The 13,618-nt window shown below is 46.1% G+C and overlaps 1 long non-coding RNA gene across 5 annotated transcripts in view; it reads left to right on the top strand.

Annotated features, from left to right (window-relative positions):
- Nucleotides 1–6,658, top strand: part of LOC135971993 (uncharacterized) — a 92,740-nt gene extending 86,082 nt beyond the window's left edge. For 4 of the 5 annotated variants that reach the window (XR_012415845.1, XR_010588512.1, XR_012415846.1 and 1 more), the window contains 2 exons: nucleotides 2,538–2,640; nucleotides 6,218–6,658. This is a non-coding gene — a long non-coding RNA (uncharacterized lncRNA). Of the gene's footprint in view, nucleotides 1–949; nucleotides 1,087–2,537; nucleotides 2,641–6,217 lie in introns of those variants that run through there. The other variant, XR_012415848.1, reaches the window with a different exon arrangement.
- Nucleotides 6,659–13,618: the final 6,960 nt, after the last annotated feature.

Below are 13,618 nucleotides of genomic sequence, written 5' to 3'. Positions count from 1 at the left end.
CTCCATTGGCCCTTAACTAGCCTTTAGGTAAGATGCTAGGTTGACCAGGGGTCCAGAAACAAATGACTGGATAAAGAAAACATGGGGGGTGTGTGTGTGTATTTAACAATGGAATACGACTCAGCCATAAAAAAGAATCAAATTCTATCATGCAGTCCTGTGCAGCAACATGGGTAGAATGGAGGGACACTATGTTGAATGAAATAACCAGGAAGGCAAAGTTAACCACTATATGTTCTTACATGTGGAAGCTAATAAAACCAGTTGATCTCATAGAAGTAAACAGTAGCACAGAGGACACTGGAGGCTGGGAAGGGATGAATAGGGAGAGATTTGTTAAAGTCAACACAATTACAGCTAGATAGGAAGAATAAGCTGTACTGTTCTATACCACTGTGGGATGATTATCTATATATTTGAATATAATTTCAAATAGCTAGAAGGAGGATATTGAACGTTTCCAACACAAAGAAATGATAAATGTTTGAGATAATGGATATGCCAATTACCCTGACCTACTGTACATGATACATATCAAAACTTCACTATGTACCCCATAAGTGTGTACAATTATTATTTGTCAATTTAAAAATTATTTTAAAAGATGCTAGGTTGACTGTACTCCCAATCCACCAACCTATTTTCAACCATCCATTTGCTCATTGACTCAATAACAATTTCTAAAGTGTTGCTGTGTGCCAGGTGCTGAGTTAGTCATTGTGGGATACAGAATGCGATACTCATACGTTTCCTGATCTCAGAGAGCTTAGAATTTATCCAATGTCCAAACTTGCCAGTGCATCAGAATCATCTATAAAGATTTAGAAAAAGATAGCCAATTGAGCTTCACCCCAGTCTGACTGAATCAGAATGTTTCCGGGTAAGTTCCAGGAAGCCATATTATTAAAATTCTCCTCCAGGTAATTTTGTTGAGCAGTCAGAATCTCTGATCCCTACAGGAATGCCAAACTGGAATTTCTCTGGTGACCTTTCCTCTACATAGTTGAACAGACCCAGAGTCTGGCTCCTGACCATAAGACAGAGAAATCACCAGAGAAGACGGGGCAACCGCAGTCCAACTGAGCTGTAAGCCTGGGAACTGCTCGCTCACCTTCAAAAAAGCAGGAGGGGCAGGTGGGATGGGTAAATGTAAGGAAAGAGAAGAATGTACTGGGACGGCGGGCTGGGTTGTGCATGCCTAGAGTGGAAGATGCCTCTCTATGTAAATTATATAAATTGTCCATTTAGAAAGCAGAAGACCAGTTCTCTGGCTTGTTGAAACACACATTCCTTCTTTCTCAGCCACGCCTTGATTACTATGGCCAAGTAGGGATGACTGTGCTGGCCAATTTCAAATGGTGGCCCTGATGAATAATAACAAACACTTTCCAAGCGCTTTATACACAGACCCATGTCCCCACCAATTAAGTCTGAGTACTAGGGCAAATAGAAGCAAAGGGTGGTGGGGGGTGATCCTGTTAGCTTGCTGTCCTCAGAAATAACCTCTCCAAGGGACTCTAAAAAGCAGAGATTCTGTTGGATCATGCCTGGGAAACAGGTCTTCTTGGAGTTTGAGAGGATTAAAATTTTAGTTCCAGTTAACTTTCTGTCTCTTGGTGAAGACGGCTCCAAGAAATCTAATGGTGAAGTATTTACTTGTTGACAGCTAATGATGAGCCAGCTACTGTGATGCCTTAAACATAAATATACTTCCAATCTTCCTGGGAAGATAAGATACAGTTATATGTAAAAGTAAATAAACGTAAGACTTATTTCCAGACAACACTAGGAGAGACAGTTTTGTGGGTATCTGAGGTTCTGTATCCTGAAAGCTTATCTGAGCAGTACATATTTGAGAGCAAAATACTCTGGGTGCCATACACACATGTAAGACATCATCTTTGTCCTCAGGAAGCTTACCATCTGATAGAAAAGACAGGACACATAAGTACATAATATAAAGAAAATAGTATAGGCTAGGCCAGGCACAGTGGCTCCTGCCTATAATCCAGCACTTTGGGAGGCTGAGGTGGTGGATCACTTGAGGTTAGGAATTCAAGGCCAGCCTGGCCAACATGGCGAAATCCTGTCTCTACCAAAAAATACAAAAATTAGCTGGATGTTGTGGTGGGTGCCTGTAGTCCTAGCTACTCGGGAGGCTGAGGTGGGAGAATCGCTTGAACCCAGGAGGCAGAGGTTTCAGTGAGTCAAGATCATGCCACTCCATCAACCCTGGGTGACAGGGTAAGACGCTGTCTGAAAAAATTAAAAAATAAAAAAAAAAAGTATAGGCTGGGATAAGTGAGTGATTCAGTGGTAGCTTTAGTGTCAATAGAACTTGCACTGAAATATTCAACTTTTTTCCCACAGCCCTGGACAACTTTCAGGAAGACAGTTCTGATCTGTAGCAATTAACACATGGTCATCCTCAGAAAAAGGCTAAGGAGGGTGCCACTTGACCTAACAGAATCTTACATGTGCCAATAATGTGAAGGCTCGATGGGTGTTTGTACTTAGTCCTCTCTATTATTTCCCAGAGATACCCAGAGCTTAAAATGCAGACACCAAGAGCTTTGAGCCTAGACATTTGGATGAAAAGTGATTTCCACCTGGAGAAAGTCATTGCCCTTCTGTGCAGAGGTAGGTGCCCTGATACTTGCCTGACAGCTGGAAAGGGTGGCTCAGAAGAGGTAGGCGGGAGAAGAGGCCACATAGTATCTCCCTGGGCCTCCTGGTGAAAAACTTGTGTGTGTTTTTTCAGGCCTGACCATAAACTCAGGGAAAGTTGACCCCTACACCAGACCTGGGGCGCAGCCCATGCGTGGCAGTCTCTGGAGGGAGCTTTCAAGGTCTCAGGTCTCTGGCTGGTCATAGTCATCACATGTTTGCATTCCTAGCCCCTGAGCCTTCATTCCTGGGTTCATTAGAAGCCTTGGGGAGAGGTGTTCTTTAGGCGCCTCTGCTGAGGCCTCCTTTGGGTGGGGCAGGGAAGGGAGAGAAACCTTGAAGTCACTTTTCCCCACAATGACTCAGAACCTAGTACTTCCACTCCTAGCCTTCCCGGTCCCTTGCTCTTGGCCCCAGAGTCCATACAACTTCCAGAGCCTTTTGTTCAGGGCCCTGTCAGCAGTGAGACCACCCCAAGCCCACATTCCCGCTGACCTGCTTGACCCTGGGCCCCTGTGTGTTCCACGGGGGAAATGGAACGGGGAGAGGCCACGCTTTCTCTGGTTTCAGATACTTGCTTATACCATTGCAGGACATGATTGAAAGCTTGATTCTTTTGTTTTGGGCTTGTTGCCTTAATTGACTATTGTGACACCTGGCAGCTCCCTCTCCCAGTTCAACTGAGTTCCTGACAGAGGGACTCCGCCTTCAACCCGCCAGGGGCAAACACTCAAAGGATGGGCTTCATTACTGTTGCGGGCTCTGGCTTCTCCTCCTATGTTTCTAATTCATTTCTAGATTCAATCTCTCCCACTCCATATCGCACATTCACAAACATTAACTGCCCGAGGACCAGGAGAAGCACAGGGCCTGCCTCGTTATTCCTCCCTTGCATGCTGACTCTTCCACGGGGGCTGGGCAGAGTCAGCACACGCAGGAGGGGAATCATGAGCCAGGCCCTGGCCGGATCCAGATTTCTAGACATGAGAACTACCCAAATCCCAGAGACCCAGTTCTTCCATCTACTTTACTGAGGAGGAACCGGGGAGTCTGAGAAGTGACTTGGCCAAGGTCACCCAACTGGAACCCAGGTCCTAAGCCTTGGGTTTGAACTCGGATCATGACCAGACTGCCTCCTTGAATCTTCTTTCTACTTTCCTGGTACAGTTTCTGTGCAGAGCTGAGTCCTTGGGTGCCCAGGACTACACTAAGCCCTCTCAAGTCAGTACTTTCTAGGAGGCGGTAGCCTAACTGGAGAGAGAGGTGAGGCCAGGGGTTCCCAGACTTGAGCAGGCATTGGAATCAGCTGGTGGGCTAGTTAAAACACAGATCTGCTGGCCCCATCCCAGGGCTGCTGATTCAGTAGGCCCGGGATGGGGTCTGAGAATTTATACTTCTAACAAGTTTCCAGGTGTGGCTGATGAGAACCACTGGGCTTAACCATAAACAACCCAAAGTAACAGAGGCAGTGAATGGAAACTGAGCAAAGGCAGGCAGAGAAAGGAGAGGAATGAGGGTGACATTGTTTCTCAGGGGAGGAAATGAGCTCCAGGGGCTGGTCCCTGGGAGGTCCTTCTCTTCCCTCTACCTTCATTTACCCTGACTTCGGGTTTATCTAGAAGTTTCACAGTAGCATATAAATTCCCCCTCTCTGCTGGAGGGCTCTGGCCAACAGGTGAAGCCAAAACCATCACCTGTAGGAGGTTGCTTAGAGCTGGCTCCTGTCCCAACACCCTCCTCTCGGCTTCCCTGTTCACATTGCTGCAGCCTGCACAGCTGCCTGCCTCCCATGGAGCCTGGGGGCACCTGTCCTAAAGGCCTCGAGGATGAAGAGTCGAGGAGGGTGGTTGTGGTGATCTCACCCACCTCTCCCTTGATTCCTCCATGTACTCACACAAGCCCTGGAAGGCCAAGGACACTGACGCTCAGAGAAAGCTAAGGGAGTGGGTACATTACAAAAGGATTGGGAGAGGGGGAGTGGTAAAAACTCCACAGCTCACATTCATTGACTCAGCTCATCTTTCAAGGTCCCAGTTCTCCTGAGTCATCAGTGAGCATGGACTTGCTTCAGAGTCACTAAGGCTGAATGTGGGTCATTGGGATCTAAACTGGTGTTTAAACGTAACCGCACAGAGGTGAGTCAGACACACACACACACACACAGAAAAAGAGCAAAAGAGAGAAAGAAGAAAGAAGGAGATTTAGCTCTCTCAAGTGGGGGTGAAAATCCAGGAGCGAATCTGAAATGATCCACCTCTCCAAATCCATCCACTGTTTAATTAGCTCCATGTAGCTATAGGGAAATTGAGGCATAACTGCTGTGTCCAGTAGCCCAAAGTCGTTCCAGGGACAGCAGCAACCTCAGGAGGAGGCCAGAGATTGGCCAATGGAAAGGCAGAAAGCAGAGACTCTCCACCCAGGCGGAGGCACCAGAGGGCCCATGGAGGGAATGGACAGCTGGCGTTATGGTCCCCCTACGTTTTCCCAAGACTCTTCCAGCTGTCTAATGGCCTACTGAGGCTGCTCCTTGACCTTGAGTACAAATGGCCCTCATACCCAAACAGCCACCTGACCAGAGCCAACCGACAACCTCCGTGAGCTTCTCAGCCCCAGGCTGGCTCTGCAGGTAAGAGACAGACGTTATGTTGAGGCCAATGTAACCCGTGCCAACCAGCGTGTAGAGATTTCTACCTAGTTTTATTGTTGTGAACTCCAGACAAGAGACTTAGAAACGATGTATGATTTTCTACATCAAAAGCCTGAGTCTGAGGCTTAGGGGTCTGTCTTCCCTTTTCCAATTCCCTTTGTGTGGTGTGGGGTGTGGGGTGGGGCAGAATGGAGAATCGGCTATGGAGTCCCCATCTCTAGTCCCTTCCAGAACAGCCTGTATATGGCTAGTGGGCATTTCCCTTCCTGGAGGGGAGGTGGGGGAGGCCCTAGACGTGCTTCCTGGAGCCACAAGGAAAGGGGAGGCTGCTGATTCACCAGCAGCTGCTTCCTGGAATGGCAGTTCCGGGCTGGCAGGCGAACAGTATTTTTCCAAGGTGATCTAGGGCTGTTACAACATTCCCGCTCTGCCCCCATCAGACCTTCCTGTAAGTCAAACCAGAAAGTTACCCAGACCACACATTCCTGAGCAGTCAAGCACAAGATTCCAGAAACAGTGTTTCCAACATGTCTCGCTATCTCTCCTGGGACCTGGGATCCAGTCATCCCCGCAGAACTTGTGCTTCCTCAGCCAAGGCCATGCGTTTGTCGCGCTGGCCATGGAATCTGGAAGCTGCTGTGTGGCTCCAAGTCAGCTGGGACGGGAAGGCCTGCCCTGATTCCCCTGACGGATGGCCAGCTGAGAAAGAGCAGAGCCCTGAGCTAGCTTTGTCCCCACATTTCACAAAGCCACTTTCTCTGGTCCTGCCCAGCTTTCTGAGACAGAAAGCTACCATATCCCAGATTGAATCAGTGTTTTTTCTTTTTTCTCCCCAGAAATAAGGCACAGGTTTGGAAGTGTCTCTGTTTGACCCTGGTGTTTGGTTCTCTCCCTCACATACAGGGAACATGAAGGAGAACCCATCTCTGCTGCTTTTGAAGTGCAGTGGCTTTCACTTGGAATGGAAATCTTTACAGGTGGCACCAGGGGCTGTGCAGAGACGACCAGGGAGAAATTCCGGACTTCTCATGTTCTGCCTCTGAGACAGACTGTGGTGGGAAACACAAACAATACAAATCCTTGGTTCCATTTTCCTCATCCCTTCCTGGCAAATGAAATCAAATGAGGGTGAGGGTGACTGGGGAATAAAGCAGGGGGAGTGAAGAGATGGGGGCCTGCTCTTAGAAGCAGGGTCTGAACTCCACCTGCTCCGGGATGAACTGGAAAGTGCTTCTTCTCCTCCCTTCCTTGTCTGATGGCTATGGGAACTTTAGATGGGGAAATACTGATACACTGATCTCTCAACCAAATATAATTTGTATTAAGAATTAAGAGTTCACAAGTTATTCTCTGTCTCTCTCTCTTTTTTTTTTTTTTAAAGAAACAGCCTTGCCCTGCCGCCCGGGCTGGAGTGCAATGGTGTTATCATAGCTCACTGCAGCCTCAAAATCCTGGGCTTAAGTGATCCTCCCACCTCAGCCTCCCAAGTAGCTAGTACTACAGGCGCACACCACCATACCTGACCAATTTTTCTATTTTCTGAAGAGATGAGGTTTTGCTGTGTTGACTAGGCTGATGTCAAATTCTTGGCCTAACACGATTTTCTCCCTGGGCCTCCCAAAGTGCTGGGATTAAAAGGAGTGTGAACCAATGCACCCAGCCAACTTATCCTTTTTTATCTTCATCACAATCTTATGAGGTGGGTATGGTTATTAGTATTGTCATTTAATAGAGGTAGAGAACAAGGATTGGGAGTGTTTAACAGCCGGCCCAGGATGAATGCATCAAGTTTCAAATCCATGTCTCCTGATTCCAAGTCCGTATTTCTCACAGTCCACATTATATACTCAGCAGATGGTGTTGACAGGTTCTCCGAATCCAGGAGGCAGCTCTGAGCCTCAGGAAGTAAGCTGCTAGAATCCCAGTTAGGGTCCTAATATTCTAAGAGATACAGACCTAACAGAGAAGTGTGCTGTGCCTGTGGCTTTGTGGCAGGGTTTGTCTACAATAAGCACATGTGGTGTTCACAGGGCTTAACTCACGGCTGTAACAGGAGCTTCAGAACGGACAGGGCAAACAGTCCTCTTCAGTAAGTACAGCTGGCCATGTCTTACCCTATCAGATAAATTGCAAAAGCTTTTTAAACTCTCTCCCTCCCACCCCTTATTATAGAACCATTTCTCAAAGCTTAATTCAATACTTTATTTCTGCTTTCCAACAGTTATACACCTTATCTCTAAGAATAACCATTTTTAATGCCTTTGATTTTTCCCACTGAGCTCTTTGCCCCACGATTGTCCAGTAGCTGGGAATGGAGACTGAGTCTGCACTTTCCATTACCTGGTCCTTCAGGAGAGAATGAACCTCTCTCCAGCCCCCGGGGGCTAGGGTTTTGTCCGAGACTTCGACTCTCAGCCATTGGTTTGGTATTCTGACTGCGCACTGGAACCATCTAGGGGGCTTTAAAAATCCCACTAAGGCCAACAGGGGCTCCAGGGCTCCCTCAGGAGCTGTGGCTTGGCTCTCATTTTTCCCTTGCCAAGTGATTGGCGTTAGGGATGGTCATGTGACGCTAAACTGGCCAATAGCGTATGAGGACGCGAGGCTGTGAAGCGTCTGGGAATATTTTCCACAGCTAAAAGCAAAAAGCTGAAATTCAGGCCTGTTTTCTTTTTCTCCCTGGAAGTTGTTCTCTATGTGCCCCAAGGGAAGGAGCTTAATTTAGTTAGCAATCTACGGACATCACCTCATTTGATCCTCACACTACCCTTTGAGGTAGTTAATATTTTGGTTTTAGTTATTAATTTACCAACAAGGAAACTAAAATTTCTTACTTTTACAGACAAGGAAACTAAGGTTCACAGAAGTTTCAGTATCTCCAAAATATATCCCTTTCAATGATAACAGCTGAGCAGAGTCAGGGTGAACTTGGTCCTGCCTGGTTCCAAAGACCATGATTTTCTCACTATCTCCCTATTTGCAAGGTTGTGCTGGTAAGCTGTCTAAATAATAAAACTAATAAAAGGCGTGGCCAGCTGCAGTGGCTCATGCCTGTAATCCCAGCACTTTGGGAGGCCCAGGTAAGAAGGATCGCTTGAGGCTAAGAGTTCAAGACCAGCCTAAGTTGATAGCAATAACTCATCTCTACAAAAGTTGAAAAAAAAAATTAGCTGGGCATAGTGCAGGAGCCTGTAGTCCCAGCTACTCAGGAGGCTGAGGTGTGAGGATCACTTGAGTCCAGGAAATCCGGGACTTTGAGGCTACATTGAGCTAGGCTCACACCACTGCACTCCAGCCTAGGCAACACAGTGAGACCCAGTCTCAAAAAAAAAAAAAAAAAAAAAAAAAGTCCTAACTTTTAGCACTTACCAATTTCCATGGTGTAAATATTCCCACAATAACCAATAACCAATTTTAAGCTACCATTGTGAGCTCTCCAAGCACTAACTTGAAAGAGATGTGCACAATCAGCTCTCATAAGCCAGTGTGATCCAGCTCCAGCCAACAACTGGAAAAGGGGGCAAGTGCTCAAACCTGGTCTTTGACGCTAAAACCATGTTTTCCTTCATCCCCTTACCAGGGCTTTCTCTGAACACACACCTCCCCAGAGCAGATCTTTACACTGGCATTCTGCATTGTTAAGAAAGGTGCTTAGCTCTAGTTCCTAGAAGGCAGAATAAGGATAATGAGGGACAAATCAGTAGGGGTGAACTTCAGAGGCTTCCTAATGCCTCCAGGATGCTAATGATAAGGAGCCCCAGAGGACTACTTATCATTCTGCATGAAAGCGGGCCAAGAGAACCCTTGCCATTCGTTTGATCTTGTTGCCATCTGAGCTGCTGTGCCTTTTGTACACCCTGCTGAGCCCCTAGCAATGCTGTGCACAGATTCATGACTGTGTGGTACAGTGAGAGCAGCAGGGGCCTGGGCATGTGGCCAGTGGAAACATGATGGTGAGCCAACTCAGGACTGCCCCAGTGGGCCCCCTAGGGCAAACACCACAATAATAGTGTGCTTGCTAAGCCCATTCCACACTGTGGTACGCCAGCCTCTCAGGGTTGGGAGAGCCCTCAGGTCCAGGTCCATCATCCCCACCGAGGGTTGCAGACTGAAGATGTCCAGTGATCTTCCCTCCGAAGGAAGTCTATTACATATTTAGGGACCTTGGTGGAAAAGTTCATATTTATGCTATTCCATAACAAATTCAGTAACTCCTGCTGCAGCCTGAGGTGCTCCTAGTTCTAACCCTGGGAGCCATATGTTGCCAGACTAGTCCCTCCATACATGGCACACATATCAGTCAGGATAGGCTAGGTTATGCTGCAGGGACAAACACCGATCATAATCTCAGTGGCATGAAACAGCAGTAATAAAAACCATAACAGCAACTAGTATTTCTTGCTCATTCAAAATGTCCATTGAGGGTAAGCTAAGGATCCTATTCATGTTAATCACTCAGGGGCCCAGGCTGTCAGAGCCCAGCCACCACCTCTCATCATTGCCGTTCACTGGAAGAGAAAGAGTGTCTCACCAGCACTGAAATGTTCTGGCTTGCAAGTACTATACACCATTCTGTGCTGGACTTGTTAGCTAGAATTATTCATATGACCTCACCTGTCTGTGCTCAGGAGGCAGAGAGCTGGAAATAGTTGGGAAGCAAAAATACTAACTATCACATTAGCTTTTCACATATTTGAAGGTGGTTATGCTGCCCACTTGCCTTTTCTCCAGAGACTCACCCATTACCTCCTCACTTGCTGTGCTACATGTTTCTGCTCCCTTCATCACTCAGTTCACTCTCCCCTGAACATGATCCAGCTTTGTATCTCTCTGTGGTGGTATCTAGAGCTGAGTTCAGTTTTCTAGGCATAGCCTAACCATGGCAAAGCTCAGTGGAGTTCATCCTTCCCCATATCTGAGACATCACACTCATAATCCTTGAGGCTAAGATTGCATTTTATATTTTTTTGGCAGCCACAGCACCATTGTGTATTTGCTAGATTCTAAGCCCCAGAATGGTAGGCGCTATGACTTCCTTGCTCATTGTTCTGGCCCTATCACTTGGAAAAAGGTCTGATAAATCCTAATATTTGTCAGATGAATAACTATATTGAATTTATTCTCTTTGCCTCTGCCTAATTTTCACTCATGCTGTCAAGACCTATTGTCTCCATCTCATCCCGACATAATGAGCTTTTTCAGACCCAAGTACAGTTTATTTCTTCAATTTGTTCTGGCATACAGCTATGAAAGAGTGTTATCTTTGGAGTCAAAAAGTGTGTGTGTGACACCCAGCTCTGATTTTATCATTCAACAACATATATGTCTTAAGCACCTACAATATGCCAGGTGCCATGGATACAGTTATGAAGAAGACAGACCACAGGGCTGCCTTACCACTTGGTTAATTTGGGTAAACAATATAACATGTCTTGATTAGAATGTAAATTCCATGAATGCAGGGATCTCTGGCTGTCTTTTTCACTCTAGTTTTTCCAGCAACCACAATATGCCTGAAATATAATAGGTGCTCAATAAATATTAGTTTAATGAATGACTGACTCTCTAAACTCATGTGCTCTTCTATATCAGAATCTTCTGGGAGGGCACGAGTAGCCTGAAAACAAAGTAGCCCTTTGTCCCTGTTTGATTTTTGTGTTTAGTCATAATGTTAATGGTATGAAATCTCAAATAGGATTAATGTAAGACTTGAAATTTGTCTGTTAATCCAATGGGAACAGGGGTTATGCAAGGTTGCAGAACCACTATTCCAGACGGACACTTAATCTATTAATCGCCACATTTTCGGTATCATTGTGTCTTGAATACAGCTTGGCCACAAGGAAATGGGGTGAGACTTTGTCATGTATGTCACTGAAGTTCAGCTATGCAAAAACGTTCATCTATCCTTGATCGACCAGTCCAGGAACCATCAGAGAAGAAAATGAGATTTGACTGTAAGACCTGTTCTTTATAAACCCCTGCACAGCCCTAATGATCAACACCACTTCCAGTGCTCATAAATTACTGCTTCAATAATTGTTCTGCAATTCTGCCTATTCTCATTGAATGCTTTGTATAATCCCTTTATCTACTTTGGGCTACAATTCATTTTTATCAGTGAGTATTGTACTTGTTTCATCTCAAAAATCATTCTCCTTGAGAAAAAAAAAAGAACGGAGTTGAGGAATCCTGCTTTCTCTTTCATCCACATATCCTCTATTATCAGAAGGGGGCTTATACTTCTTGTGAACTTCTTGTGCTGATTTTAACTTTAGAAAGCTCTCCTGTTTTCCATGTATGAACAAGCATGAGAAATGTGAAGGGCAATCAGGTATGAGATATTGTCAAGTATGTGACGTGAGGGACAAGTGATCTATGTGAGCCTGAAGGGAATCCTGGGATTGAGAGAGCACGCAGAGAAGGCACATAGGTGTGCTAGGGCATGGAGGTTGTACAGAGATGGATAGGGAGAAAATTTGAGTGATAGAGGTTTTCTATATGGTGGGAGTAGTGTGGGTTGGCGTCTATCAGGGGAGACCAACTGACCATATCCCCCTGTTCACTTTTAGCCACAAGTACAAGGCTATAAGAACTCAAGAGGTCATCTAAGTTATTTCTGGCTCTGTCAGGTCAAATGACTACTAGACTATCCTGGTTTCTAATTTGAAATGTATCCAAAGAAGATTCCTGTCTCACCCTCTGCAATCCACTTGCATGTCTGACCACACTCAATACCTACACAATCTTCACTTTGTCTAGCCTAAATTCTTCTAACTGTGGTCTAAGGCCTTGGAAGAATGACGCCTCTGTGGGGTAAGAACTGCCTTGGTGGCATGAGAAAGGCAGCCCTGAGCGATCTGGAAGGGCTGTTGCAAGGGGATAGGAGTACTGAGACCTTTTCCAGTAAGAATACACAGGACTATGGAGACTCTTGTTTTACTAGAAACCTTCTTCACAGATACCTTAATCTAGGAAGAAAATGCCTTTGGTTCTTGGTTCTACTATTGGCTTCAAATTCTTGGGCATGCCAGACCCTACTGAACATCTTGACACATGTCCTTTCTTCTCTGAACTGGCCCACAGGCATGATGAGTAACCAGAGGGGGCCCAGCAGGTACTGATGATGGGTGTGGTCCCTGTGTTATTCGGTCAAAGCAGCAGAATCTCAAACTTAAGACTGATCCTGTATGCCAGTTGGGGCAGGATGAACTCAAAACATCCTAGGAGAAGAAGAAGGTCTCCTGAGGAGGTTCTGCAACCAGTTAGAAAAGTGAAATCCCTCCAAATTAGAGTGGCACGGCGTTGGCATCCAAAGGAATGGGCATCATGGAGAGCACAAGTGTCTCACTCTGTCCATTTTCAGATGGACATCACAAGCAACCCTCCCTTAGCCCTCTGTGGGAGAGCTGACAATAATAGCCAACATCGATTGAGCATTTCTGTGTCCCAGTCCTGTAGCGAATGCTTGACATACATTATCACAGTTAATCCCTGCAGTATTAACAGAAGGCAGGCAGGCGCTATTCTCACTCCCATTTCACAAATGAGAAAGTTGAAATGGAGAAAGAACTACCTTTTCTCAGGAACATTCAGTAAGTGTGGATTCAGCCCCCAGGGCTGCCCACTACTCTTACCAGCCAGGGCTCTTACCCATGTGACATCTTGCCCCCTAGACGGCATGGGCAGCATAGGGTAGGGTGGCTCACCTAGGCACTCAGTGCTGCTGACACAGGGTGATGCAAAAGACGCAGAAACACATGGGAAAAGTGACTGCCATTTCTAGGCTCTAAAAGAGCCTATAAAATAAATAGGCAAATCAAAATTGTATGCCATCTTCGTGGTCAGAAAACCTTGCTATATAACAATTGGGCTCTAAGAATCAAGTGGTGCAGGGAGAGAGTGCAGAACCAATTTACTCCACTAGGGAGTAAAGGGTCAGGAAGCAGGAGGAGGGAAAGAACAGTTGGCAGGGCAATGGAGGTAAAGAGACAGGGATAAAGCCCAGGGTGCTTCCCTTAGCTTTGGTTCCAATTCAACACAGGAACAGAAGGAGACTACAAAGCTCCCTTTACAGCTGCACTCTGGCCAGCTTTGACCAACTTGCAACTCAATTCAGAGGAACATCTCAGCAAAGGGCTCATTTTCATCGCAAACATCTACTACGGTTGTACTGGAGTCTTATCCTTGGATGACGTAAAATGAGAAGTTACAGGGCCCAGTGTGACCCTGAGCCAGGGGCAATCACTGTGGGCTGTCTAGTCATTTTAAGTCAACATTGCTAGATTAAGCAACCAGGATGAC

The sequence above is a fragment of the Macaca fascicularis genome, chromosome 7 (genome assembly GCF_037993035.2).
Source record: "Macaca fascicularis isolate 582-1 chromosome 7, T2T-MFA8v1.1".
NCBI classification, from domain to species: domain Eukaryota; kingdom Metazoa; phylum Chordata; class Mammalia; order Primates; family Cercopithecidae; genus Macaca; species Macaca fascicularis.
The sequence above is the reverse complement of the archived record's forward strand: the minus strand, read 5'-3'. Positions and strand labels throughout refer to the sequence as shown.